This window comes from Rhea americana, unplaced genomic scaffold (genome assembly GCF_003343005.1).
Source record: "Rhea americana isolate MKP2758 unplaced genomic scaffold, rheAme1 scaffold_2, whole genome shotgun sequence".
Taxonomy (NCBI): domain Eukaryota; kingdom Metazoa; phylum Chordata; class Aves; order Rheiformes; family Rheidae; genus Rhea; species Rhea americana.
This window is the reverse complement of record NW_028186149.1, coordinates 5007908-5033412: the sequence shown is the minus strand read 5'-3', so window position 1 is coordinate 5033412 and position 25505 is coordinate 5007908. Positions and strand designations below refer to the sequence as shown.

Sequence of the window (25505 nt, the reverse complement as noted above, 5' to 3'; positions counted from 1 at the left end):
TTAATCCCCCAACACTACCTGGCTAATTGAAATAAATGCATACAGTACCATTTTAAAGTGCCTGGGCTCTGCTTCTAGCTTTAAAATGGTAACATTTAATTAAATGCCCATTTAATTTGTTTACATGACTAATTAATAGCAAAAAGTGTAGTTAACTGCAAGGCTTTTAAATGCTCATTCCTCTCCTAACATTAAATGTTAGCGTCATAAAATGCAAGTACAACAGGGGGCAAGAACGCTAAAAAGGAAAAAAAAATAAAGGAGAGAGGAGAGAGACATAAAAAGTGACAAACTACAGAATAGGAGGATATCAGCCCAACATAAATTAGTGCCTGTCACTTTGCCAGATGGTCATTATCCCATGTTATAGAAGTATAATGAATGTGTTAATAAAGATCTCATTATAAAGTTTTCATGGATATAAATACAGATAATGCATTTATAAGACTCATTGAGGGGAATCGGGGAAAAGAGTATGAATGGGACCAAAAACGACATGTGCGTTTTTGTAATCTACTGCCTATTTTTCTAGTTTGGCTATTTTGCATATCTGGGATATCTGTGATCCTGTGGAATAACCACAACCACACTACCTAATTTTATCATTTCTGTAACTGTTGAATTTTTAACCAAAAGGCTTTACTTGCCACCTCCCTCTCATTTCCACTGCAGGAAATATGATCTCCAATTTTTATTGGTCATAAGGAAGCTTAAAATGTTTAAATTCCAAGTACTTGCCTCTGCTATTGAACTAATGGAGCGATTAGTGTGGTATGGCTTTACTGCTCCGATGTGAAGAGCAATGGTAAATTCAGAAATGCTAGGTTCCCTCCAGCTTTCCTCACCTGGCTTCTCTTCCATCCAGGTCCCTTGCAGGGGCTGCCCCCGTCATGCCTCATGCCAGTAAAAGCCATAGGTAACTTTTCCTCCTCAGCACGGGGGAGTGAGCACTGGGGACAGGAGGAGATCTAGTCTTCCTTCTCAGTTCCAGTACGCGGCATTGCAGTTGCCTCGAGGACTGGCTGGAGTAATCACAGTGGGATCTAAGGAGTCTATACTGAGCATAAATGAACAAAGTAGTTTGGTCAAGCACAGGCAATTTTCAAAAGGCACGTGCCTGATGCTAGGACTCAGAAAAACGTATTAGAGCCTATTTTCATTCTACTTTGTGAGCTGTAAATTCTAATATGTGGGCAGTAAAATTTCTCATCAGTAGCAAAAAAGGAATACATACAAATCAGCAATTTTTCTTAGTCTAATTATTGAAAAGGCCTGATTATTTTTGCCAACAATCATAAAAGATTTCAGCCTAGATTCTCAGGAGAGGAAAAATTGTTACAGTTAAAACTGTAAAGTAATAGGCTATTAAAAGCAGCTGGTGAAATTGAAAAGCATCAGGCAAACTTACCCATCAGAAGTGTAACCATCTCTAACTGTACAGCCAAGGGTGCCATGCTAAACTAACACAGAGGAAATGGTTTGGGGTATTTGGGTTGTTCCACTGTTAAAGTGCATGACCCTCTTACCAATAGCCGTCCTTTCATGCACTCCTGCTCATGCTCACGCTCAGTGATTTTCATACACCTTGTCATAAATCTGTTCCTGAACTCTTTGATGTTTCTGCTTCCTTCCTTCTCCCAAACATTGTTTTAATGCAAAAGATTGACAATAATCTGCTCATTGAAAAAAACAGTCACATTTGTTTTAGATTTATTTCGTATTATTTTTGTAATGTTTTAAACTCCATATGGAGCAATGAGAAGGACATCTGAAGGAATTTTCATCTTAGGTCCAAACTGCTGCATTATAACCATATAATTTTTCCCTTCTACACATTTGCTGGAGTAATGTTTATCCTCCCCTCTATATCCTATTAATATTCCCTCTGCACAAGGGCTCTTGATCGCATGAAGTATGTACACACAGTTTTGTCTTTATGCATAGGATCCTCTTTTCAGTTCAGTGGGCATACTTATATACTTTATATTGAATTCATCTTATTTCTTTGCAGGTCCGAAGTCTGAAGCTTATAGCTCTTTCTGGGTTTTCTCCAAGACACCAGGTAGGAATATGTGCAACGGAACGATCAAATTATTAAGCCTCACTGCTACTTTTCTTGTCAGAGAACTGGAGACAAAAAACACCAATTTAGTGTCTTATCTTATTTCTCTGGAAGTGAAAGTAAAAGCAGTGTTCAAGGCAGGAAGACGGGTGTGGGAAAGTACATTGCCTGTGAGTTGGAGATATCTACTTTGCAACAACTGGAAAGTAACTGGGTGGGTGGTGTAGAGGAGAGGGAACTGTGAAGACCAAATGTTTAGCTGTATCCAATTGTAAACAGAGTGGTAGTCAGTAAACAGCCTCTCTGAAGAGAGTAATTAAAAGGCACATGTGAAGAGATGGAAAAGAAGATGGATCCTTGTTCATCAGACATCAAAGGGCTGGCTGGACAGTGAGAAATTAAGCATACCCCATGGAAGCCGCACAGCTGAATGTATGTAAGCTAGAAAAGGGAGGACTGAGGGGGTAAGACAGAAGTCAAAAGGAATCCTAAAGCAAAAAAGAAAAGGAGCAATGTGCTCTGCAAGGAAGGAATCAGGAGTAAAGAAGCAGGGAGGCCTAAATAGGGCTGTTCTTTTTTTGAGGGGGCAGAGGGATATCAAGTTGCAGAGAACTTTTGTAGGATTAGAAGGAGTGATAAGATAACGCAGTAGGTAGCCTTAAAATAAGATAAGAAAACAGAGGAGCAGCCACAGAAATGAATGATGCTTCATGGTGATTCTCCTACCTCTTGCTACATCTGAAAGCAGAAACATGTGGCAGTTGGCCAGTTAGACTGGGAAGGCGATAAAAATAAATTACATCCTCTGTTTCCAATACAGACCAAGATGTTCCTAAAAGAATGGAGGAAGGGAACTTCTTTACAGTCCTCTGTAAAGCAGTGTCACGATACACATAATGTACACACTTGGCTCCAAACAGGAGTTTGGAACAATCCACCTCTGGGACCGGATGCTTTCGCAACTGTTCATCTGAAAGAGAAATCCAAGTTCAAAATGAAGGAAACACTTTCTTTGCCTCTCAAAGGGCACACATTAAGCTGAAAAGAACAAATCAGAGAACCTGAGGCCAAGCAGTATGAGATTCCCAGTGTCCTGGGTGGTCCTTGCTGTTAAATTCTATTAGTGTCATCTGTGGAGAATGTTTTTCTTCAAAACCTGACCGAAACTGGGATAAGAGATTTTCCCATCTAGCTTGATTTACAGTTTAGCATGAGCAGAACACATTTGTTAGCAGTATTTTTTGGTTGCAAATCAGGATGTGCCCCAAATTTAAATAGAGGCTAAAGAAACAGGCAGGTCTTATTTGAGTTTCTTAGCTCAGGTGGATATGTGTTTTTGCTATAAAAGCAGCTTTAACAAGGACTACTACTGCCTCTCAGAAACAGCACTGCWGAGACTGTTTTTGCAAGAAGCAACAGAAACCTATGAGAAAGGTTGGGATGGAAATGTSTAAGATGATACATACTGAGCCTACCCACTTGCATGAGCCTTCCTCTTAGGTTTGGCATCCGCTGTGTGGTCTGTGGAAACTAAAAGAAACTTCACCAAGGTGTACCTATTGCCTTGACTTCTCAGTAACACATAGGGAAAATGTGTCTTGTACCATAAAGGGACTGCAACTGTGGRTCACAGAAGGCAAAGGAAGTATTCTGCATGTTAGACTCGTGTGCTTAGGACAAAGCAACTGCCCTGTTAGTAATCTTCTATCACCTCTCCTGGTGGGAAAGCAGCCCAAGTTCGTTGTTTAACCACATATTGTGCAGTAAGCCGTCAGTTCCTGTGAACTGGAAGTCAAAAGTGGATCTGTTCTTATAGATCCAGAGTAGAATCATAGAATGGTAAGGTTGGAAGGGACCTCTGGAGATCATCTAGTCCAACCCTCAGCATTGCCCATTCGGGGATTGAACCCACAACCTTGGCATTAGCAGCACCACACTCTAACCAACTGAGCTAAACCAAGTACATTATTCATCTTACCTGGCTCATTTATCCCACACTACTATCGACTTTCCTAGAGACAGATTCTGCATACGACTAATGGCATTTTTGGGGGGTTAGATATTCCAAAGTTGTCCACTCAAAGCAAGAAATTTCATGTTTTAGCAACTTAGAAATGTTGGCTGCAGTTACTGCAAAGAATGAAATTATAATTAATCTTCTAAGATCTTTATAGAGATGCCTGAAAAACAGAGAAGTCAATATTGGAAGTTTGAGAGGTCAGTAAAACAGCTGACAAACGACAGACCCTGCCTCAATGCTCCCACTTGCTGTGCTGGGAGAGATAACGCTTCCTGCGCTGCAGAGCAGCGCGAGGTCTGGGGTGGGGGTGCTGGCTGCCTCCGCAGGTCTTTGGAATCCTCTTTGCAGGCAACCCTGTATTAKCCTCCAGAGATCCGCCAGGGCTGTGCTCCCATCTGTTCATGGAGCTGCACCTGTTTTTCATTTCACCAGTGGTGGCTGCATGGAGAAGAAAATGTATGTGCGATTCAGGCACTGGCCTTGGCTTCAGAAGTTTTGGGTTCAAATCCTGACTATGCTGCATAACTTGAACAAGTCCTTTAATGCCTACCTGCCTTAATCTCATCTGCAAAGGAGGTGAAGGGAGTCATTATTGTTCTGGGGCCTTCTATTCCTTTTCTTTTTTTTTTTTTTTTTTAAGGAATTATACAAAGGTTGTTCTTTCCTGTTTGCTTGTATTTCATCTGGCACAATAGTCTCTACAAAAGGGGCAGCTCTATAAATACACCAGTAATGGTTATGAAGACCAAACATGTCTCCCATCCATTTCCTTTGCACTATTAAAGACAGAAGAGAAGATGCCTCTAAAATCTGCTTAGTTTCTGCCTATATAAATGGTGATACCTCTTGGCCACGACTCTATCAGCATAGAATTGATACAAGGGTATTTTGAGTGTTTATCTGCAATTGGAGTGTATGAATTCAGTGTAGTGACTCTTTGCTGAACTGAGGCTGGGTCATTCTGCTACATTCAGCTTCAGAGACAAGCAGAAACAGTATGCACATGTCTATTGCCTGCTTCCACTGCATCTTGGACTGGCCATGCCTCATAGCTGGCATTGTACTCTTATTTCATTCCTTAAACTTGCTTAGAAAGCACAGACAAAGTATTTGCCCCTTCTGCCTACTCACACTATTTATTGCTTCATCAGCCCCAGCCTGTATGTTTACACTGCAGTACAGTACAGTGTCTGACTGCAGCTTGTGTTGACAGCCTGTAGATAGATTGAGACTAAATAAAGAGAGTAACTGCTGTTAGGTCCCATGTAGGCTCTCAGATGGCCAGGCTATGATAATGCCATGCTAACTGGGGAGATGGTAGCCTTGCCAAGTGACATCAGCTTCTGCTAAGGTCCCTTAAAAAGCTTGGTGTCAGAGATCCTGGCAACTTAGTCTATGTGAATTCTCTTCCCAGCCACCATTCATGTGAAGCATCCTCTCACATTTTTTCTGTCCTAAATGGAGATGAATTGATTATAACTGGTCTCAGAGTTGTTTTTCACCTTGAGCCTGACTCAGCTTCTGTTGAAAGCCACTGGTGTTTGCCATTGACTTCAGTGGAATTAGGCTTTGGTCTTTATCAGAAAGTTTGCTGCCAGTTTGATTTCCATGCAATATATCTGGAAGCTTTCAATTATCCCACTGCCTTTGAAATGGGAACTTGACAAGCTGTTATCTCTGGGAGCCTGTCAGGTTCATACTGGTTCCACCAGATCATGGGTAAATTTGTGCCAAGCAAGGTTACTATTGAGTTCTTTATGTTTGATCCTAATTTGGTGGGAACTTCTTATTTCAGTTCTCCTGTCCCTTTCCTCATTAGATAACTGCTTTACCCTGGGTGAGAGGTGCCAGGTTATGCATATGTCTTTGAGAAAGCAGTGCTGATGTAGATGTCTGTTATGTCCTTGCCTCCTTAGCATTCATAGCTCCTGCCACTTAAGAGACAGAGTGGCAGGGAACTCTGTCTTGAATTTAGTTCATGAAATACAGAGTTACTGATGATTCTTGTACTGGCCATCAGCTTTCATGTGTAACTGAGTGCTCTGTTAACTGTTGAGAAACTTAAAAAGCAGATTCCTAGTAGCATTACTAATTCTCATACATTCATAAATACTTGGCTGATAAATGTCAAACAAGATTGCACAGCTGCTATTTTCTTATCCAAGGCCTTACCTCTCTCTTTGTTTGTTAGTAAGCAAGTTCCTTTGCTTCCCTAAATATGAACACTGTTACTTCTTCAGAAATGTTGGAGGACAAAATTTAAAGGAGCAGAGACCTCAGACCATGGCTTATTTTTAAAATATAGCCTCCATATTCTCTTGCATTTTAGAGCTGGCCTTTAGATCAATTTATTAATTATTTTAGAATTATAAGAGAAGACCAATTGCATATACAGTCATTCTCATACTCTACAGAGATAATGTACTTAGGTAGGAACCAGTAGGAATCAGGTAGTTTAACTTACAGCTCAGTTCCCTCTACCAATCTTTCTGCTGTGATGAAGAATATTTTCCCTTTTCACGTTTGACTCTTGGTATTGCAGCAGACCACTCTTCCTGTTTACTCTTCCCCTAGCTTTGGGTATTTCAGTCCTGGCTGTATAAGGGGACTAAACAGTCAGCATTAGACTGTGGAAAGTGCATGCATCGGTGGGAGCAGGGAAGGGGTGGTGGACAAATGGTATGGTGCGGTGGGAAATGAGGAGAATAGTAGATGAAGGCAGTCAGAATGCAGCTGCTCTTCTGGGGAAGAGAGTTAAAGAGGAGAGAGATTTTTCCAGCCTCTAGGACCTCTAGTTATACCAAGATGTCTTTGCAAGTGAACCAAGGGCTGAATTTTGCCTTTTAAAAACTCTGCAGTCCTTTGCAGACATACATTTTCACAAGCATTCCAAAAGGGAAAAAGGGAACTCCCCACATTGCACAGGCAAGAGCTTATGGTCATGGTGGTTATGATTAGGCTTGCAGTATGGAAGGGTGCCCCATCCAAACAATCCAGGAGCCCTAATCATGATATGTCAATCAACTGTGCAGAATCTTCATTAAATAAGATTTATGATGCATAAATAGGACAGCAGACACCCACAAATCTGTAATTTTCACCCATTGTAAGGAACATGACACCATAAACTTAACAGTGCAGTGTGAAATTACATTTTCTTCATAAATTAAAATCTGCCTGTTAGATTGTTCTGCGCTTGAGAATATCACTTCTTGGTTTTGTGTGAAATACACAGCAACAAGAAGGGCAGGTATTTTGCATGACCGGCTGATTAGAAGTTCTGTGTCAGCTTCAGAAAATCTCAAGGGGCTTGGGATGCAATGTTACGCTGAACACTACAAATACAGAGGTGCTGTGGCCAGAAAGAATAATTATGAAAGAGCAAAATTTGACCTTCTGCAGGCTACAAAATACATTTTATAGCTGTTACAGAAGTCCATACCTTCCATTTTAAACAATAAATGGTTATCACAATTCCAGGTTGATTTCATTACCTAAAATTATGGAAAATCAACCTCAATCTGAGGTAAATTATTCCAGGGTTACTCTTCTTCAGTGTTTAAAATTTGCTCCTTATCTCTCATCTGAATTTGTTTACCTTTTGTTTCTTGTCACTGGATGTTGCTCTGCCTTCAGCAGTGCTTAATATTTGACTGAGTAACTCCATAGTATCCCCATATAGATACTTGCACACTGCAGTCAAACAACTTTTTACTTTTCTTCTTCGTTGTCTTCTGAGTCAGATATTTCAGCTCTGCAATCATTCCTAAGTGTTGTACCTACCTTTTCACGATTCGGATTATTCCAGGGGCAAGTTATCCAGCTTCTAGTGACCTGAATCATCCATGCTGTTCTTGTTAAATGYTGGCATAACTAAATATTTCCATTCAGACTCCTGTGCTGGTTACCTAGCACTGTAGATATTGCTGTTTAACAATTTGCTGTATTCCTGTTAGAATAGGAAGAAGTTTTTCCATATTAATGTAATATAGAATTTATCTTCCAGCTTTCTTTGACATTCAAAGAAAGTTTTTCTTCATCACTACATAACTCTTTATTATCCATAACCACTAATGGATTAACACCATTACTAGGATTTCTTGTGCTCTGAAGTACCTATGATCATTAAATTAATGCATTACATCTGCATATTTTAGGACATTTTACATTTTGTCTTACATATAGAAATTTTTTAATTAATATTCAAGTTGGGTAAAAAGGTAAATTTTCACTGCAAGAAGGACCTTTTTGTCAYTTGGTGTACACAGCCTTATGGTCTCAAGTATACTTACAGTGTATGCCTTACCCCTCATGTAACACTAAGAATTCATGGTTCCCACACATAGTGGTCTATAATCTTGTAAGCCTTACTTACAGAATCACTTCTTTCAAACTCAGATGTATAGTCCACATTGGACTCAATGAAAATATCTATTTTACCCATGATGGCAAGATCAGACCTTAAATCATCAGACAACGCTGATATAATGCTAAAAATGAGGAGGTTAATCTTAAAAGAGACCACTAGTCAAATATTTCCTTTTTTTGCACTTTTGTACTCCTTCATGGCCTATTTTTCAGTTATTTAAAGTACAACTTTCTTTTTTTTCATAGAATGATTTTGCAAGAAAGCATACTAAATCTAGACCCAGTGCTATCAAATCATAGAATAATTAAGGTTGGAGGGGACCTCTGGAGGTTAGTTGTTGCAAATCCACACTCAGCGCAGGACCAATTTTGGAGTTAGAGCCATGTGTATTGGCAAATACAACAGTGACATTCACCTTTTAAAAAGAACTACCCATGAAGTACACGACTTATCARTGTTATGACAGGTTATTGCAACAGAGGATGTTGCTTTTATATTTTTCATTCTCWCAATTGCTTTGTATCAGATCATATCTCTCAAGGTAATGTCTCACTGTGCATCCTTAACATACATTTTGGAGCATAACTCTGTTAGTCAATTTAAAATCACCATAATCTCTCATGGCAGTATCCAAATGACTTTAAAGTCTTCTATCTCCTCAAAAGCTCAAGAACTAACCTTTTTGCTTAAGCATATGTTTAACAAGGTGATTTATTTTTTTTTCTTTAGGTATATGCATTTGAACAATTACTCTTCCTGCTTATGAAATGATCTTAGTAAAATTAGCCTCTGGATGGAAAGATATTTAACAGAAATCTGTAAAGTAATTTTTTTTTTGTATATAATACGCTGTTGTAACATTTGCTCTTCTGGTCTTATTCTCTATTTACTATATTTTTTTGACATCTGTCCCTGTCTCTTTTCATCAAATATTTATCTGCAGCAGCTGAAAGAGCCTCATTTGTTTTAATTAAAAAGAAGACCACCAAGCTGGGATCACTTCCTCAGCACTTCACTGGCTTGCAGAGACAGACAGTAGATCTTGTGAGGTTTTCCTGAGGGTGGCCCACTGACAAGCTTTCCCTCCTCCCTTTATCCTTCCCTTTTGCACCATGTTTATTTTTGGATAGAAAAATGTAATCAGAGTCACATTCCAGACAAAGAAACTTCTTACAGTTAACACGCACGAGAAAAGAGGAAGATCATGTTGTGCTGGGTTTGGTGTTTCATTATAAGAAACCATTTTCTAATTTGTGGCTTCTGGAATGGAATTATCATTGCCACAGAAACATAGGAATTGTCATAGCATTGAGGCTTCTAGCTCAGCATGCCGATACTGACATTGGCAGCAGGCACTTAAGGAAAAAAATTCAGAAAATCTGAGAAGAATAGCSTACTGATTGAAAACATTTTTTTTATACTTTTAATCTGTTAATACCTGTCTCCTGTCGTTATTATTATTTTTTTTCTCAGTGCTGACTTAAGAAGAGAAAAGAACATAGAACAAAGAACAAAGAAGCAGCTTTGTAGCAGTAAAATAACTTTTGAATTTCTGTGTCCAAAGCTGGTATTCTAAGGCCATGGTGCAAGTTGATGCCTATTGGCCCTGTAGCAGTTCTAGAATATTTGGGACATACTATTTTCTCTTTTACATGTCATAGACAAATACTTTCAGCGTGCACAGGCAGAGTGCTCATGACTTCCAGAACTGGTAAGATGACTTTTAGGCTCAGGATCCCAATTAAACTGCATTGCACCACTAACCTTTCTCAGCCATCTTAATTATTTTAGTTTTTGTTAATGAGACAAATTTTAAATTAGKCTTTTACTTTGTAGGCACAATCAAGTAAAACTTGTTTTTTTCATAGACCATCTTCTTCTCATTCTTYATCTTATGTGAAAAGTAAAAATAAAAATAAGCCACTCCTGTGAATCACCAAATTAAAATGGTTATATCCTCACTTGTCAAAATTAGTTTCAAAAAAGATCCTGCTTTAATCTTCTCCGACAACAAGTTACAGTAGAGTTATCCAGTGCTTAGACAAGTATTTCTTATCATGCTCAGACAATCTTACAGTTATCTGTTAGATACAATGACTAGTTGTAAAATGAACATACATTTTTCCCTTCTCCAGAGGTGTAAAGGCCTAGTCAGTGTAAAACTGTACATTTGAGAAGTTGGAGTTTTCTAAATTCTAAAAAAGCTTATCAATTAAACTTGAAGCCTGACAGTAACTTTTGCACCTCTTAGTTTATTCTATGGSTAAAGTAGACAGAAAAAAAAATTTGAGGTGAGCTTACATGTAGAAAATTACCTCATTACATAATCCAGATGAAAAAAATGGGTTAAGGTGATTAAAGGTAACATTTTTTTTTCATAATACACTTAAGCAATAAGTACACATATAGCACATTTCAGAACATGTATATAAAAAGCTGCGGATTTACCAAGAAGTCAAAGGAGATTTTATCTCAGCATCCCTTCCAATTCAAAGTATTAGCTCCTGTGCCACATAACACAGTGTTGTTTTTGTATAACCTTCTAATGTAGATWGGTTCTGAATGGGATATATGAGTAAAACTGACACAGAATTTTAAGGGCAAAGATTTCAAAAATAAACATATGTAGTTAAGAGAACACATTCCACTGAAAAGCAATTGATTCCTAAGTTATCTTATACCGATATTTACTATTTCAGTAACTCTTACAGACAATAATTCACTGTATTATAGTTACGATACAATACTATAACTTTCTAAGATCTCATTATGATGTAAAGGAAAACAATGAATTATGTAACTTGGAATCTGAATTTAATCCTTTCTTTCAAAGACAGGAGATAGCACCAMAGCTTAGTTTAACTGAACAAAAGATTGGCAGTCAAGAACCTAGATTTTCTCAATCCACTTCTGCCACTGGATTGAGGGTGACCTTCATCAAATCCTGTTTCTACTCTGTTATTTTAAATGAGATTGTACTATAAAAGTACCCTAGTTTTGATGACGATTGTTTACAACGGTAAGTGAAATCAGAGTTAAACTAATTTAAGGGAGATTTTATTAACTAGAAAGATTATGAGCTTGTCAAAAAGATATTAATTAAAGTCTGGGGACTGCTTGCTAATGTCATTCTAAATTAATAGCTAATGGTTTACTCTAAAAGTGGAGTGCAGCTGCAAGAACATCAGGCTCAAAGGAAACTTGATTTTGTTTATCATTCATTTTTACTTTGTTTAGCAAAGGATTTCTAAATCCCAAAGAAACCTGAAACTGTTTCTGGCAAGGATATTTTTGATTACAAAAATCTTTTCTATAATCTAAATCACAAGATTCAGGCACTAACTACAAGTTTCTACAATTCTCTGTTTTTCTGCACTTCTCTGCTGCAAGGGAAAGCAACTCAGAGCAGTCCAGAGTTTTCTCTTAATTTCAAGAATTTCATCCCTAAAATACAGGAAGACTTGGGGGAAGTCGATGACAGTGATTCAAATCCAACCCTCTCCTTATTTATAGGCCATGTTTTCTAGCTTTTTGTATACGTGTCTTGCTGCAATATCTCACTTGCAGAAATAAATGCTTCTAGAGGATATGTACTGAATGAAAGGCTGCAGTCTGATCATGCTTAGATTGGTGCATGTGAGGACTATTCTTTGAAGTTGGTATAGTTAAACCAGTAGAAAATGAAGGACAACAGAATAGTACCTAATGACTGCTGTGTCTACTAACAGGATGAGAGCTCATAATGGCTACAGGCCTGTCCTAAATTAGAACTCCCTTCCTGTCACTGATAGCGAAACGCCTTCTCCTGACTCTTTGACAAGACTTAGAATAATCAGGCTGTCTCTTTGATTTAGGTAGGCAAAGGGCTTTAGCAGGTACTTTCTTTTCATTTCAACAATAGTGAGGAGGCACCAGTAATAGAGGGAAAAAAAAATGTATCCCACTGAACATCTGTTAAGCTATTTCCTTATTTTATGCCAGACAGTATAACTAATTTATTTTAGTCCCTATATTAAACAGAAACACAGATCGCTATTTTAAAGGAAGTTGGACAGTTCTGTGCTACCCCATCTAATCAGAAAATTTTGAAATAGTGGGAATTTAGTGAAAACACTTCTCCTTGATAGAGCTCTGTAACCAAAGAGGGAAATCATTGAAACTGCAGGTTTTTTCATTCCTATTGTTTTAATTTGGAAATATGAAAGCTATAAAGACATATAATTCAAAAATATGCTAAACCTTGACAAGACTGACAGACACAAAGAGGAAAACTCTTACTTTGTAGAAGTTAGTGACAAAATACCAGTTGATCTTAAAGATGCCAAAATTACATCAAAGTATTTCTTGTGCCCCAAATGATAAGAATGTGATTTACAACGTCCTGTATTGATCCTACCATTCAAATATTTCGCATACTCATGATCACCGTATTTTGGCTTTATTTCGGGTGCTGTCATTCTGATGGTGCAAATATTGGAATATAGTACTTCGGCGTGCTGACGGCTATTCTGTTAACAGCTTGGGACTATGACTAGCACTGCTGGTTCCATATTGCTGGTAAACAGAAATCCTGTTCTGTAGATGTCTAAGGCTTCACAAAATTTGATGACAAACTGTTAGCAGTAACTTTTGAAATTCTTTAACATACTAATTAAAAGTCATCTTCCTAAAAATTACAAAACCAGCTCAGTAATGGCAAATTAACTGTACCATTGGACTCTAAACGTATAAGCTTCAGAGCCCACAGCAGGATCTACTAGATATTTATGCCCAGTATTGACATGACAAACCTCATAGTATTTTTCTTAAGAGGGACTTAAGCCAGTTCCCAGAGTTTCCCTCCCCATTTGATAATCTGTACAACACTGCACCCTTTCTTTTCCACTCATAGACACAAATGCACAGTCTCTCTTGTGGTTTCTGTAGCCATAGCTGTGACATGCAGCATTTAGGACCAAGCAGAACTTGCACTATAGCTGGAGACATTCTCTTTATTGCAGAAACTTTAGGGAGTGAAGTACTACATGTCCTCTGGAACTGAGATGAGCTAGAATGACTGAGTGATATTTGTATGCCAGGTGTGGAGACTTTGAACTTGCTAGTGAATCTGCTGTTGCACTCAGAAAAAAACCAGGATGGCCTACAGCTGATCATTTTCTTTGGGAATTGGAGATATTGTTTAACCAATGCAAAATGCTCTGACAACAGTGTTTCTTTTTGCCATAAAAATTGTAACTGTGCTTACTGATGGTAATGTAATTAAGTGATAAACATGCACCAAAAGGTAGATGCTATACCTTGGCTGGTCAATATCAGGATTCCTTCAGTAATATACAGACAAAGAAGCTTAGCAATTCCCAGCCTACGCTCCGAGTAACTATAGCAGCCATGGCTACATGAAAGTTGGCGATCGATTCTCAGGCAGAAAGGTAAACAAGTTCCTTAAAATTAAGATTTGTGTTTAAAATAAAGTTGGGGAGGGAGAGGGAGAAGGAACAGAGAAAACATAATTGCTGCCCCTGTGTCCTAGCATGAAAATATCTTTGCTCTATTATTATTGCAGCTGATACAAACTGAGAGGTTTATAGAGACATTGTACTCTAGTTTGTGAAAAGCCTTACTTTACCCGATGCTCCAAATTAAGATTTCCAGGCATCCAATTTAATCTTCTAATCCAATAATCCTAAAATCCAGTAATTAAAGAATGTTTTGACAAAGCAACCTGAGGCTCACTCCTCTAATTATGCTGCGTAGTTTAACTGCCTTCAAATATACAGATTTTTTTCCACGTAAAATATGTATGCAGTGCAACTAAACATACTGCATTAATAGACACTTCTTGGAGAATGTAGCTTTCMATAGCTTAGTTGGAACTGAAACTAGAGCAAGACATTTCTTTGCCAAGGAAGAAAATTCCAAGAGAAATGTTCTCTTAAACAGTTCCTGTTTCCTTGCTGAGAATGAATGCAATTATACCTGTAACTGTAACTGGTATCTGAGACCAATAAGATATTTTTAAAAGTATTTAATAAACTGTTTCTAGAAAGCCTTCTCTTGTGTCACTGTGGATTGGATTTGTCTTTAAGGACTGTCATTTTGCTGATTTTTTCAATCAGAAAGTGCAGAATCTGATGCTTTAGAATGAGAGACAGGCAATGTTGTTCAAGTACCGAAGCCATGGAGAGACTGGAAACTTCAGTGATGCAGGAATTCACACTATGTGGTTAATTTAAGATAATAACAACAAGACCTCTGTGTATTCTTCCTGTGCTGGAATTATACTTTATCAGGACTAACARCTCTTCCCTGCTCCACTCCTAAGCATTAAATCAAGCCTTCCTTTACTGAGCTGTTCTTCTGAGCTGGTAGCAGGTATGAAGGTTAGCAGAGGTCTGACTAATCTCCAGACAGTTCCTCTTCTGATAAAGGACCAGAGACATTTCCCCTATTCTAACAAGTTGCTGCTGTTGGCCCTGCTGCCTGCACTGCTGTACCCAAACTAGACAGTGCAACTTCCATGCTAGACTCACTCTCCAGCAGGAGCTCCCAATGGCTAAGACCCATACTGAGCTTTTTAACTCATGCTCCACTCCATCTCCTGATCTTCAGTCTGCTTTACTCCTTGGGCTGTAATGCTTCTGTGGGCTGCAGAAGTGAACAAGCTAAGGAATTAATTAGGAGCTTGACTGCTAATCTCTGAAATGGCAAGTAGCTTGTATTGTGGGTGAGTGCATTTCAGGCACCATACCAAAAATAAATAAATAAAAAAGAGTAGAATGAGGAAGAGGTGGTGTGAGGGGCAGCTTACGAGGCCTCAAATGATACCCAATCCATCACCTTCTCTACAACTGAAGCTGCAGCTTGATGAGGATGGAAAGACTCATGAATGACAGGCTTTAGAGCATGGAAAAGAATTATACAGCAGGCCTGGGGGATGTAAAAGCAATCCTGGAATTGTGGACAGGAGTGCAAAAATATTTGTGTGATCAGTTAATATGTAAGAAGAATTAGGAATGTATAAGGTTTGCCCCGGTAGCTTAAAAAGAAACTGAAGGATACATTTAATTTATTGCAGCAGAAAACCAGAAATAATGGTTAAGCAATACAAATTCTATTGTCTAAGCTGCAAAGGCCCTGGAAATGACTTGCTAGATGCTTAAAACTAGTTTAAAGAGCACACATTTCCAGCAGGTTTAGGGTTGTATGTTTAGCGTTGCATTTTCAGAATTCTGAATTGGGACCCAGGTTAAGCATGAAGGCTGCACTATTACAGGCTGATACAGTATGTGTCTCTGTCAAACTACTAGTTTGCTAGCAAAACAAATCACAATATTCTTTTTGTGAGCTCTGTTGACCTCCAACCTGGTAAGAGGATAAAATGTTAAAAAGCACAGAAATAGACAAGAGCATTTTTTACAAGTGAAACCTTTGTAATAGCAAGACTGTGTGTGACAGGAAGGCTTGGCTTGTTTGTTGTTTGTTTGGGAGATTTAGGGAGTAATGAACAAAGCAATTGCAAGAGACAAAGATATGCAGCTTTTGCATTGTCCCAGCAATCTAGGGGAATTGAATCCTCTGGAGTGCTTTGAGTTCATTCTTGTAATCCTCTCATTTACTCTTTCATTCAGTTAGCCCTGAATATTTCACCGGATGTGAGCTGCAGTTGGCTTGTGTTAGTCAGTGCCCATGTTTTGCTTTTAATTTTTTGCTGGGCAGGAACCCTTCTCTTTAGTTTTTGCTTCCTTTTAAATGCATCATTTTATTATCAGGCCTTCTCCAGCTTATCCATGGTTGGCAGCATTATTATTAAGGAATACAGTGAGATTAATCAAGTGACATACTGAATATTCCTTTTTTTACTAATGGTCTCCTATAACTTCACAAACTTAAAATTTTTATGTTGGTATTTTATACATGTTTTTAAAAATCTAACAATCCAGAGGCTACGAGTCTTTTTTTTTTTTTTTTTTTTTTTTTTTTAATCAGATATATGTTGTATAGGCTGAGACAAAAGCCATGGATCAGCAATGTTTCTTTTGCCTAAACATGCCTACTAGCATCAAACACCACTCCAAAACAAGGTGTTGCTATGCACCTGCTACTTTAATTCATATTAGGTTATTAAAATGGCAACAAAGTGTCAGATTGGAAAAAGGAGCATTAGGATCTGCTAGAAGACATCAAAAGTAGACAGATTATGAATCCTGGTATGCTACTGGAGTATTGTCTAAATTTAGATTCTTTGTGGATAAAATTTGTAAATTATAACCTCTGAGATAAACTGCCATACTCCTTTGAAGCGAACAAAGTTGTTTTAGTTTATACCCRCTGAAGATCTAGAGCTCTTTTTTCTTGCATAAAACATGAATGACTGGCATTTGCACAACTGTCCAGCCAGTCTGTCTCTGTAAAGGACAAGTATGAAGGAAATTGCTTTTGCAAGGAAACTGAGATACCTTTTCTTCCTGCAAGGCACCCTCCCCAGACACTGTCCAAAACAGGATACTGAGCTAGATAGGCTTTTGGGCTGACTCAGTTCTTCTTAACTTCTTATATATTCCTACATTTTATCTGGACCCAAAGCTGTTGTTTCTCTCTTGTTTTTAGGCCCTGTCAGGCAGATCTAGGTAAGCACAAGACTGTGCCCCACTCAGTACTGAAACAGTGTGCTGAGATCTAGTCCCTTTCTGTGAAACACTGGGATGGATCCTTTCTGTTCGTATTTACCCAATGAGAACTTGGTAAGGCTTTGAATGTTCGTTCTGCCAAAAGGAGAATTGTGCATTTTGTCAACTTTACAGGGGAGATATACAGTAAGCAAAATGGCCGCTTTACACACTGATCAGGATTTATTTCCAAGAACTACGAAGTGGCTGCTATAATTGTGTGTTGCAATGCTGCTGACATCCTGCTTTGTGTCCCAGGATACAGGGTAGTGGCATGTATTGTCTCAGCTGAGAAAGGATGAAAAACAAAACATTGCTGATCCACGGATATGGGCCAAGCTGGTTCTTGAAAATCAAGTGCCCTGAAACCTTGCTATAGCAACTCTAAGCCTTTGAGAAAAAGCTTGCATGCGTTTTCAGAATTTGAACTGCACATAAGTAGAGAATTTTAAAGGTTTAAGACCAGCAAAGAAGACATTTCAAAAGTACAAAAGCATCAACCATGCCTTGAGCACCAATAGATGCTTAATTGCAATGAAGAAAGGAATGAAATATAAATGTCGAAGTTATATGCAGAATACTCTAGGAATATCTGTAACTACTTAGTGAAGGAACTGAATATATCAGATCTGTTTTCCAAGTCTAGAAATTCTTTAGCACACAGATGGTCTAGAATTCAGTGGAAACAACAGTATTACATCATAAGTCAGTTGTTTAACAAACTCTGTGTTTATATAAACCACGGGTAGACATAGTATTACTGTGAGACTGTGGTTGAGAAATCAAGCACTCAGAGGTCAGAAAATGCAGCACAGGTCAAAACACAATCATAATTCTCCCCTTTTCTTGCTTATATGTTAAAACATGAGATTGGAGGCTACACTGACTCATGTCAGAGCCTTGATTGCAATAACAGGCTTTAATGGCCCTTACTAGCCTCACCTGTGGCCTTCACCCACCCCGGGCATTGTGCCCAGGAGCACCATTTAGGCTCAGCCTGAGGCCTTCAATTCTTGCTTTAGCTGTGCTATAGGTGTGCTACTGCCTGGTTACAGACCCTGCTGACCTGAACCTGGACTCACRGACTGATTTCTCTGCAAGACCTTGGCTCTGCCCTGTCACTATGGACCTGTGATCCAGTGACTACAGGGCTGTGTCTGGCCCTGGTTAGTCTCACCCTGACCTATAGATTGACTTCCTGGCTTGTCCTTGGACATGCTTTTTCACCACAAAATTGCCTGATTATTAGCTGCTGTTCTCTGGGCCTGCCCTGCTCCCTTACTTGAGTACTGTGGCATGGATGGGTCTGGCTGGCAAGACCCCTGCTGTGCTCCCCAACCTTTAGAGAGTATTATACTTCATGTTACACTTTTCTAAAGTGTGACAGTTTCCTACAAAGACCCACCCTCCCCAGCAAAATTTGGAGACTAATCCTGGAGTTAATCTTCACAGTTATGGATCACAGGTAAAAGAATGAAAGCAATTATTAAAATCTTACAGTTATTGCAACTTTTTTTTAAGGAGCTAATGAAATCAATGGATTGATTTCAACAGATGCCTTTCATAAAAAGTAAACTTTCAAAGCCTGAATAAATATTTTAGTGGGGTCTTGTATGAGATTTTGCAAAAACACTTAYTGGCCTTCTAACATTTAACTTCTTAAATTTGTTTTCAAATTTTTCTAGACTTCAGTTTCCTTCAGGAAATCCTGAGACTTCCTTTAGGAAAAAAAACAAATAACTGATTCAGAAGTTACTTTTACTCTTGTGTCAGAGACACAAGAGTGTTCCACCTCTGCTACTATTTTTCTAAGATCAGAMTCTCAACAGAAAATGTTGAGAAAAGGCTGTAGCATTTTTAAACTGACAAACCATTGCATGCTTCTAGTCTTAAGCATTTGTGAAGACAGTAGGTGAAAATACCGGCATCTTTGAATTCAGTGGCTCCTGTTGATTTCTAAGTGGAAATGACCAAGATTTTACCCAATAGCTAAAACAGGGAGACCATTCTGCCAAACTAAATGTTTCTGGGGGGGAGGGGAAGAGTCAGGAGATGTCTCCTGGCAAGAATACAACGCACAAGAGAAATTGAACTGACAGAAAAGATACTGCGCAAAGACATTCTCATGGATAAAATATGTTATTTTATATAGCCAAGGAAACTTCAAGTATTTAAGAAGGGGGGCTGGAGGGAGCAGGGGGAGGGGGAAGAGAATCTTGATCTATTGTGTATTAGTGTGGTACAGCCAGAAAGCAGTGCTCAGTGGCTCTGGTGTTGGCAGTATGAAAGCTCAGGCCCAGCACCTGGGCGGCTTCTAATCTATTGAAGTTCATTCACCAGTTCCAAGATGAAATTGTAAAGATGTTCTAAGAGCTAGAAAGACTGAAATCAGGTGAGATTTGAAAAAAAGCATCACAAGGGTAAAAAAWTGGTCTTTTGAAGCTTTACATTTAAGGAAAGAGTTGGGTTTGTGCCTTTAAAAACAACCTTCCTGATACTACAAATTCAAAAATTTGCTATAGCAAGCCACATGGCATATACGTATCTTCGAGAGGAAGGGGAAGATAGATCATTTCACAAGTGAGAAAWGGCTTTCAGGTGTCACTCCACTTTCAGGTTCCAACTTCAGTGAACAACTTGGTCAGTATGGTCCCATGGTACTGGGTTCACTATCCCCAGCTATCTTGTTTCTTCTCAGGGATTTGGACTACTTATGTGTTATTGCAGCTCTTCTGCTGGTAACAAAGCATAATCCTGGTGCTGAAGCAGTGTTTGAACTGCTTGCAGGCTGCAGGTACTGAAAAAGTTACAGGTGGGCATTCCCAACCAAGGTATGAGTGTGTGGAAACATGCTAGGTACATATACATGCATCTGTTTATGTCCAGATGCTCATACTCACGCGCGTGAAACTTGAAGCACAACAGCTGTTTTTGGACAACAAAATCAGTCACTTCATTTCTTGGTATGTTGTGGAAGAGCTTAAAAGAGYTCTCTATCCCAGCATTTGTCTTATTCTATCTGTTCCATTTACTCTACCCCCAATACCTTTCTTTTCAGCTACAGAAACACTTTGCCATTTGATAATATGCTTTCCTTGTGCAAATACTGTAAGAAGAGCTCTTTTAAACCTCTTTCCAGGTTGTGAGTTAAGAATATAATAAGTAATTAGCTTATGTATCTGAAACATAGAAAGGAAAGTTTGTTTTAAGTAGTACTGTTTAAACATTCTCTTTTGGCCTTGTCCTCATGCAGAAGTTTGAACTTACAGTATTAAGTGGACAGGAAAGTACTGCTATCCACTCTCCTACGTTATTTACATCAGTATGAGATCATGTCATGATGCAGAACAGTGTCTTTTCATTTGTGGCAATTAAGCCGCATTCCATATTAGTTAACTTCAATGCTTTCCAGTTAACCTTTATAAAAAGAATCAATGTAATACTCAGCAGGGAATGTGACATCTTAAAAAGAATTAATGTAAAAACAAGAGTCATTTTACTTTGATTGAATATATGGTGTCACSAAACAGTGAGCATTTATTTGTCTCCAGAAACAATGAATAGTTGCACTCTCAGTGCTGATGAAATCTTTTCTATTGTCCCAAGAGAAACTGTTTTCTCTGTGCTTTCTGGAAGACCATTCTGAACAAAACGCTAAGGGTCTGCATTCAGGTATAAAAGTTTTAGTGAATGTTTTCTTTTTAAAGCTAGATTTCCTTAGCTTGGTAAAAGCTATACACACATAATAGTAATATCAGCTTCCTTGTGTAAAAGGATGGTGGAAGTTTTGACTCTGACTTTGGACATTCCAAAAAATATCTATCATAGCAAGAAGTAGTCTGAACCACATGAATTGGCACCATATTTTGATGTCAGGGCAAAAATGTAGGAGTGATGGCATGACAACAACTAGTAGTTTTCCATACTCTGGCTTTGACTGTGAACTGTGCAATGGCAAACACAAATCTGTATTGTGGAATCTGCAAACAATTCACTTTCTCTTCTTCTGTCACTATATTTTTGACAGTAAAAAAAAAACCACCCTGATGATACAATGCTCCTCCATCATGTTATGCTGTTTAACCATGCTAGCACTATATTCAGTTGCTGATTTTTGTGAAATTCTGAGATGTTTCCACATGGGATTAGGATCACACTTCTGTTCCTATTGTTCCACTAAAGTTTTTAGTATTGCAGCTTTTTATCTATATTTCTCAAGTGAAAGAAGCCTTGAAAAGCTTGAAGATGTAGTCCGCCAATATTACTGTCAAAACAGCAGAACTGTCTGGCACAAGATCTGGCTCTCTGTAAAGCCAAAGTTACATTACCCACTTTTTGCCTAACTACTTAGCCTCTTCTCAATCTGGCTGTTTCAAAATTAACCATATTACTCCTGCACCATATGTTCAGATGCCCCAAGGGAGAAGGGAGTTGTCTTTTAATTGGCTCACTGTCTTCTAATGAGGCAGGGGACTTGTGATCTCAGCATGTTGTGGCTCATAAATGGTAGGATGTACCCATATATGCTCACTAAAAAACCTGCAAATGCAAATGAGTTGTGGGTAACCTCTAGCATTAAGGAAAGGCAATCTTGTGGATAAACTCTTGAGCAAAAACCTAACATTTCATAGTTTGTGGTTTAACACTGCCAGTGCACAGGCCTGTCAATATCTTTTTCCAGGTTCTCTGATTCTCTTTATTAGTTTCATACCTTGCTTTCATCTTAACCATTTCACTGAAAGGTTTGAATTTTTTTTAATGTTAACAAATATTCAATTATTGTTTTTATTCCTTAAAATCTGTTTCAGTTCTCAAGGATCTGAACTAGTTAAAGATGTTGTACAAGCTGTTGAAGAGAAGCCTCCTGCTCTTCAACAATAACAAAAAAGTTACAAAATTTATACAGAATAGTATCACGTGCTAGCACCATTATGTTAGGATCTGATCAGATAAGTGAGCTTTGCTTTCATTGAAGAATCTAATCTTGATTGTATCAGGTAGCCCCTAAATGACAGCTTTGGAGTTTTTCCTCTATAAAGGATCCTTCATGCTCTTGGTCTGGAAATTTTCAAATTCCAGAGGTTTTTACTGAGAAATCAAAAGCAGTATTTTTTCCGACCCCCCTCTGGTTTTCAAAGTAGCAGGTTGATCATGGAAAAACTTCCCCTTGGCTCTCAACCGGGAGTTATAAATATCTAAAAGCTAAATCCTAGTTTGGGGTTATTTTTATTTTCTTTCTCCAAGATCTCTTTTCTGGAGATGTTTTTGAGCTTTAGATCTTTTACTTGCTTTGCTACAGAACTGATGAAAGTCTGAGATCTCAATCAAAGGCTTAACAAAACAATAATCCTCTATTGCCCTAATTCTTCTCAGAAACATCTCTGACAAGACAGTCCTTAAGCTTTTACTTCTTTTGCTGCTTAAAATTACTTTCCTAATTAGAAGGAATTGTTTCCTTCCCAAGTCTTTTTGCCTGAAGAACATTGTATTTATTGGTTAGCATCACTTGGTTATTTAGCTGCCTCATGCAAATAGTGTGACTGTGATAACATCTTACATCCCTCAAAGATTTCAACTTCCTTYTTTAATGCRTCTTCACAATCAGTGCATTTCCATTCAAAGTAAAAACAAAACCAAAATAAAACCCCCAGACAGTAAAACAAATAGGGAAAAACTTGAACTACATAGCTGAATGTAATCACTAGCTCTCAGGAACATTACAATTTAAAACTAAATCTTTTCCAGGTTTATACACTTCCATACTAATCCTGACTGAGTTTACAGGCAAGGTTTCTAACAGGAATTAGAATATGTGAAGGCAGAATAGATAAAGCTCAGTGTTAGACACTGAGCAGAGAACGTAATCGGACTTTCATACCAGAGAAATTATTTACTATTTTTTAACCTAGCAGCTGCTCTAGCTTATAGGTGATGAAGGCCCCCATTTCAGGAAGGTGCCTATGCAGAAATAGTACTGGTAGCTTCAGGTATGTGAGTAATCCTGCATATCCAGGTTCAACACAAGCTCAGATGCCACCCTGACTAGGTTTCAGTCATAATGAATTTACCTGCCAGCCAATTTTAGTGTGCAAGCTGTTGGCACAGACTACACCATTGGAAGAAGTTCCTGACATGCTGCAAGCTAAAATGATATGGTTAGCCAAGATCATGGGAAGGGAAGATCACGAAGAACTTAGACACAGGGCAAAGAAAAATAACTGTGCATTATTAAAGTAGACAAATTTCAGTCCGGTTGAATTAAAAATAACTAACACTAAATCAGATGGCCCTATTAACTTGTGTTGAATTGACTACTATTTGAATGGCATTTATTGGTGCCTTTACAAAAGTCTGCTAAGTGAAGATATAATGCATAGCATGTAAGAAGAAAAAAATAGAAATTAAGATGGGAGAAATTGTAAGACCTATTGCAGGCAACTGTGTGACTAAGTAGTTGTTATCATGTCAAACAGCTAGTAGGTATGCCTGCAGCTGATTTGATTCCTTTCTTCAAAAGTGAGCTGGAATAGATGTTCAAACAGCTGAATGTCTCCTCCTATGCCTGTGAATGCCGCTGTGTCAATCTGAGAGAAGTAGTTGAAGCTGGAGCAATTCTCTCTCCTCACTCACTCATAGCCCAGCATAGAGAGACCACCACTGACCCATGACAAGTTAATTCCTCTCCCCAGGGTATGGAAGTCTGGGAACAGACCATTTTTCCTCATTCAAATTCCCTTCAAATTCCATTGAAAGAACCAGATAAAATATTTTATAAAATATCTCTTTCCCTCATGTCAGTAACTGAATGCAAGGGGATACTAATTAATGAGATTTAAAATATGACTGAATTGTTATATGAATAACAATTCCTGCTGATTCTACTCTTTGGGTCAAATATCTTTCTAGACTAGAAAAATTCTTCTATTAGTTGGAAACACGAAGATACCTTTCTCTTTGTTTTGTTGCACAGTTGGCAAAGTACTTTAGGAAGTATTTTTGCTTTTGGATCTTTCTATTCAAGAGAGTACACAAAACTTGACAGGGCATTAGTTTGTGCTGTAAAAACAATTCCCACATACTTTGGCACACGTTTTTTTAATTTAAAGAAAGACAGTGATTTGTGGAAATAATCTCTTTACTTTGAAGTGAAGTATTGCATGCAAATGAAATACTCTCCTATTCTTGACATGTGAAATATTCCTGAGATTGCCTCTGAAAATTCTTGAATGAGTGAGTGGTTTACACACTATAGTTCAAAGCTTTGTTTAGATGACAGAAGCTACTTAYGCACCTCTTTTGATATCAGAAGAGGAACAGAACAGGCTGGCTTTATTTGCATTATTATTGGCCACAGTTCTGCAATGGAGTTTTATATTTCTGATTAAAATCGAGTTTATATATCAGTAATGATGAACAGAGATCTCTGTGGTCTAACAAGATTTTCTAAGTGAAGGGTTGTTACCCTAACAGCTTGGTGTAGGCAGGTATGCAGTTGAAACACAAGAAAAAGGAGAGACAGGACTCTTCTTTCTCATAGTCCAAATCTGTAAGGGGCCACTTATTGCTCTAATGAATCTAGCAGATATTGAGAAGATAAATTTGTACAGCTGGACAAGCAATTGGATCAGAATAAAGAAATGCTGAACTAACTTGATATCTAACAAAATCTGGGAAACAGATCCGATCTCTTGGAAAGCAAGCGCAGAACAGCAGAAATGACAGAGCACACAGGCCATGCAGAAAACTTCAAGTGTACACTGACTACATAAGCAGCAGTCATGGCAATGAAAAAAAGCTCTCTGATTGACAACAAATAAGCTGATGAGGCAAAATAAACTCAGCTGCTTTACAGGTCCACATGCAAATGTGGAGGAAGCTGAAATGCATAGCAGAGCCAGCTGGCTGTTCCTGAGAGTGGGCCCACTGCCAGGCAGCTGTGGCAGAGGGAGTCAAAGCCAGTAGCCACCTCTCAATGACCTGAGCTACCCTGATACTCTCTATTGGGAAGGGAGGAGTTGAATATATTTTGTGCAAATAAGCATGAGTTTTGTTAATTGTTATTTAAAAATACCTATAAAGTCAGTGTTCCACAGTCTGTTCGTATTCAGAAACAATCAAGGGCAGAAGAACCTCTCAGTATAAGGACAATAAAAAGTTTAAATCATTTTCTCTAYCCTTGGAGAGAAGTAAGAAGGGAAACTCTACACAAGGACTTAAAGACATCGTTATCTTATCAAAAGAATCTTAGATAGTGAGATTGACCTCTTTGCTGCCAATTTAGTAATTTAGTTTTGAATTTCTGTTGTGATTTTTTTTTCACTTTTTCTACACTTCCAACACTTCTATTAATTAACTTAATATACGCAAAACTGTGCCCAGATCCGGCTG

At 38.3% G+C, this 25505-nt stretch overlaps 1 long non-coding RNA gene across 1 annotated transcript in view; it reads right to left on the bottom strand.

Annotated features, from left to right (window-relative positions):
- Positions 1-1094, bottom strand: part of LOC146596625 (uncharacterized) — a 4863-nt gene extending 3769 nt beyond the window's left edge. Inside the window, exon 1 of the long non-coding RNA XR_014895626.1 lies at positions 846-1094. This is a non-coding gene — a long non-coding RNA (uncharacterized LOC146596625). The remainder of the gene's footprint in view (positions 1-845) is intronic.
- Positions 1095-25505: the final 24411 nt, after the last annotated feature.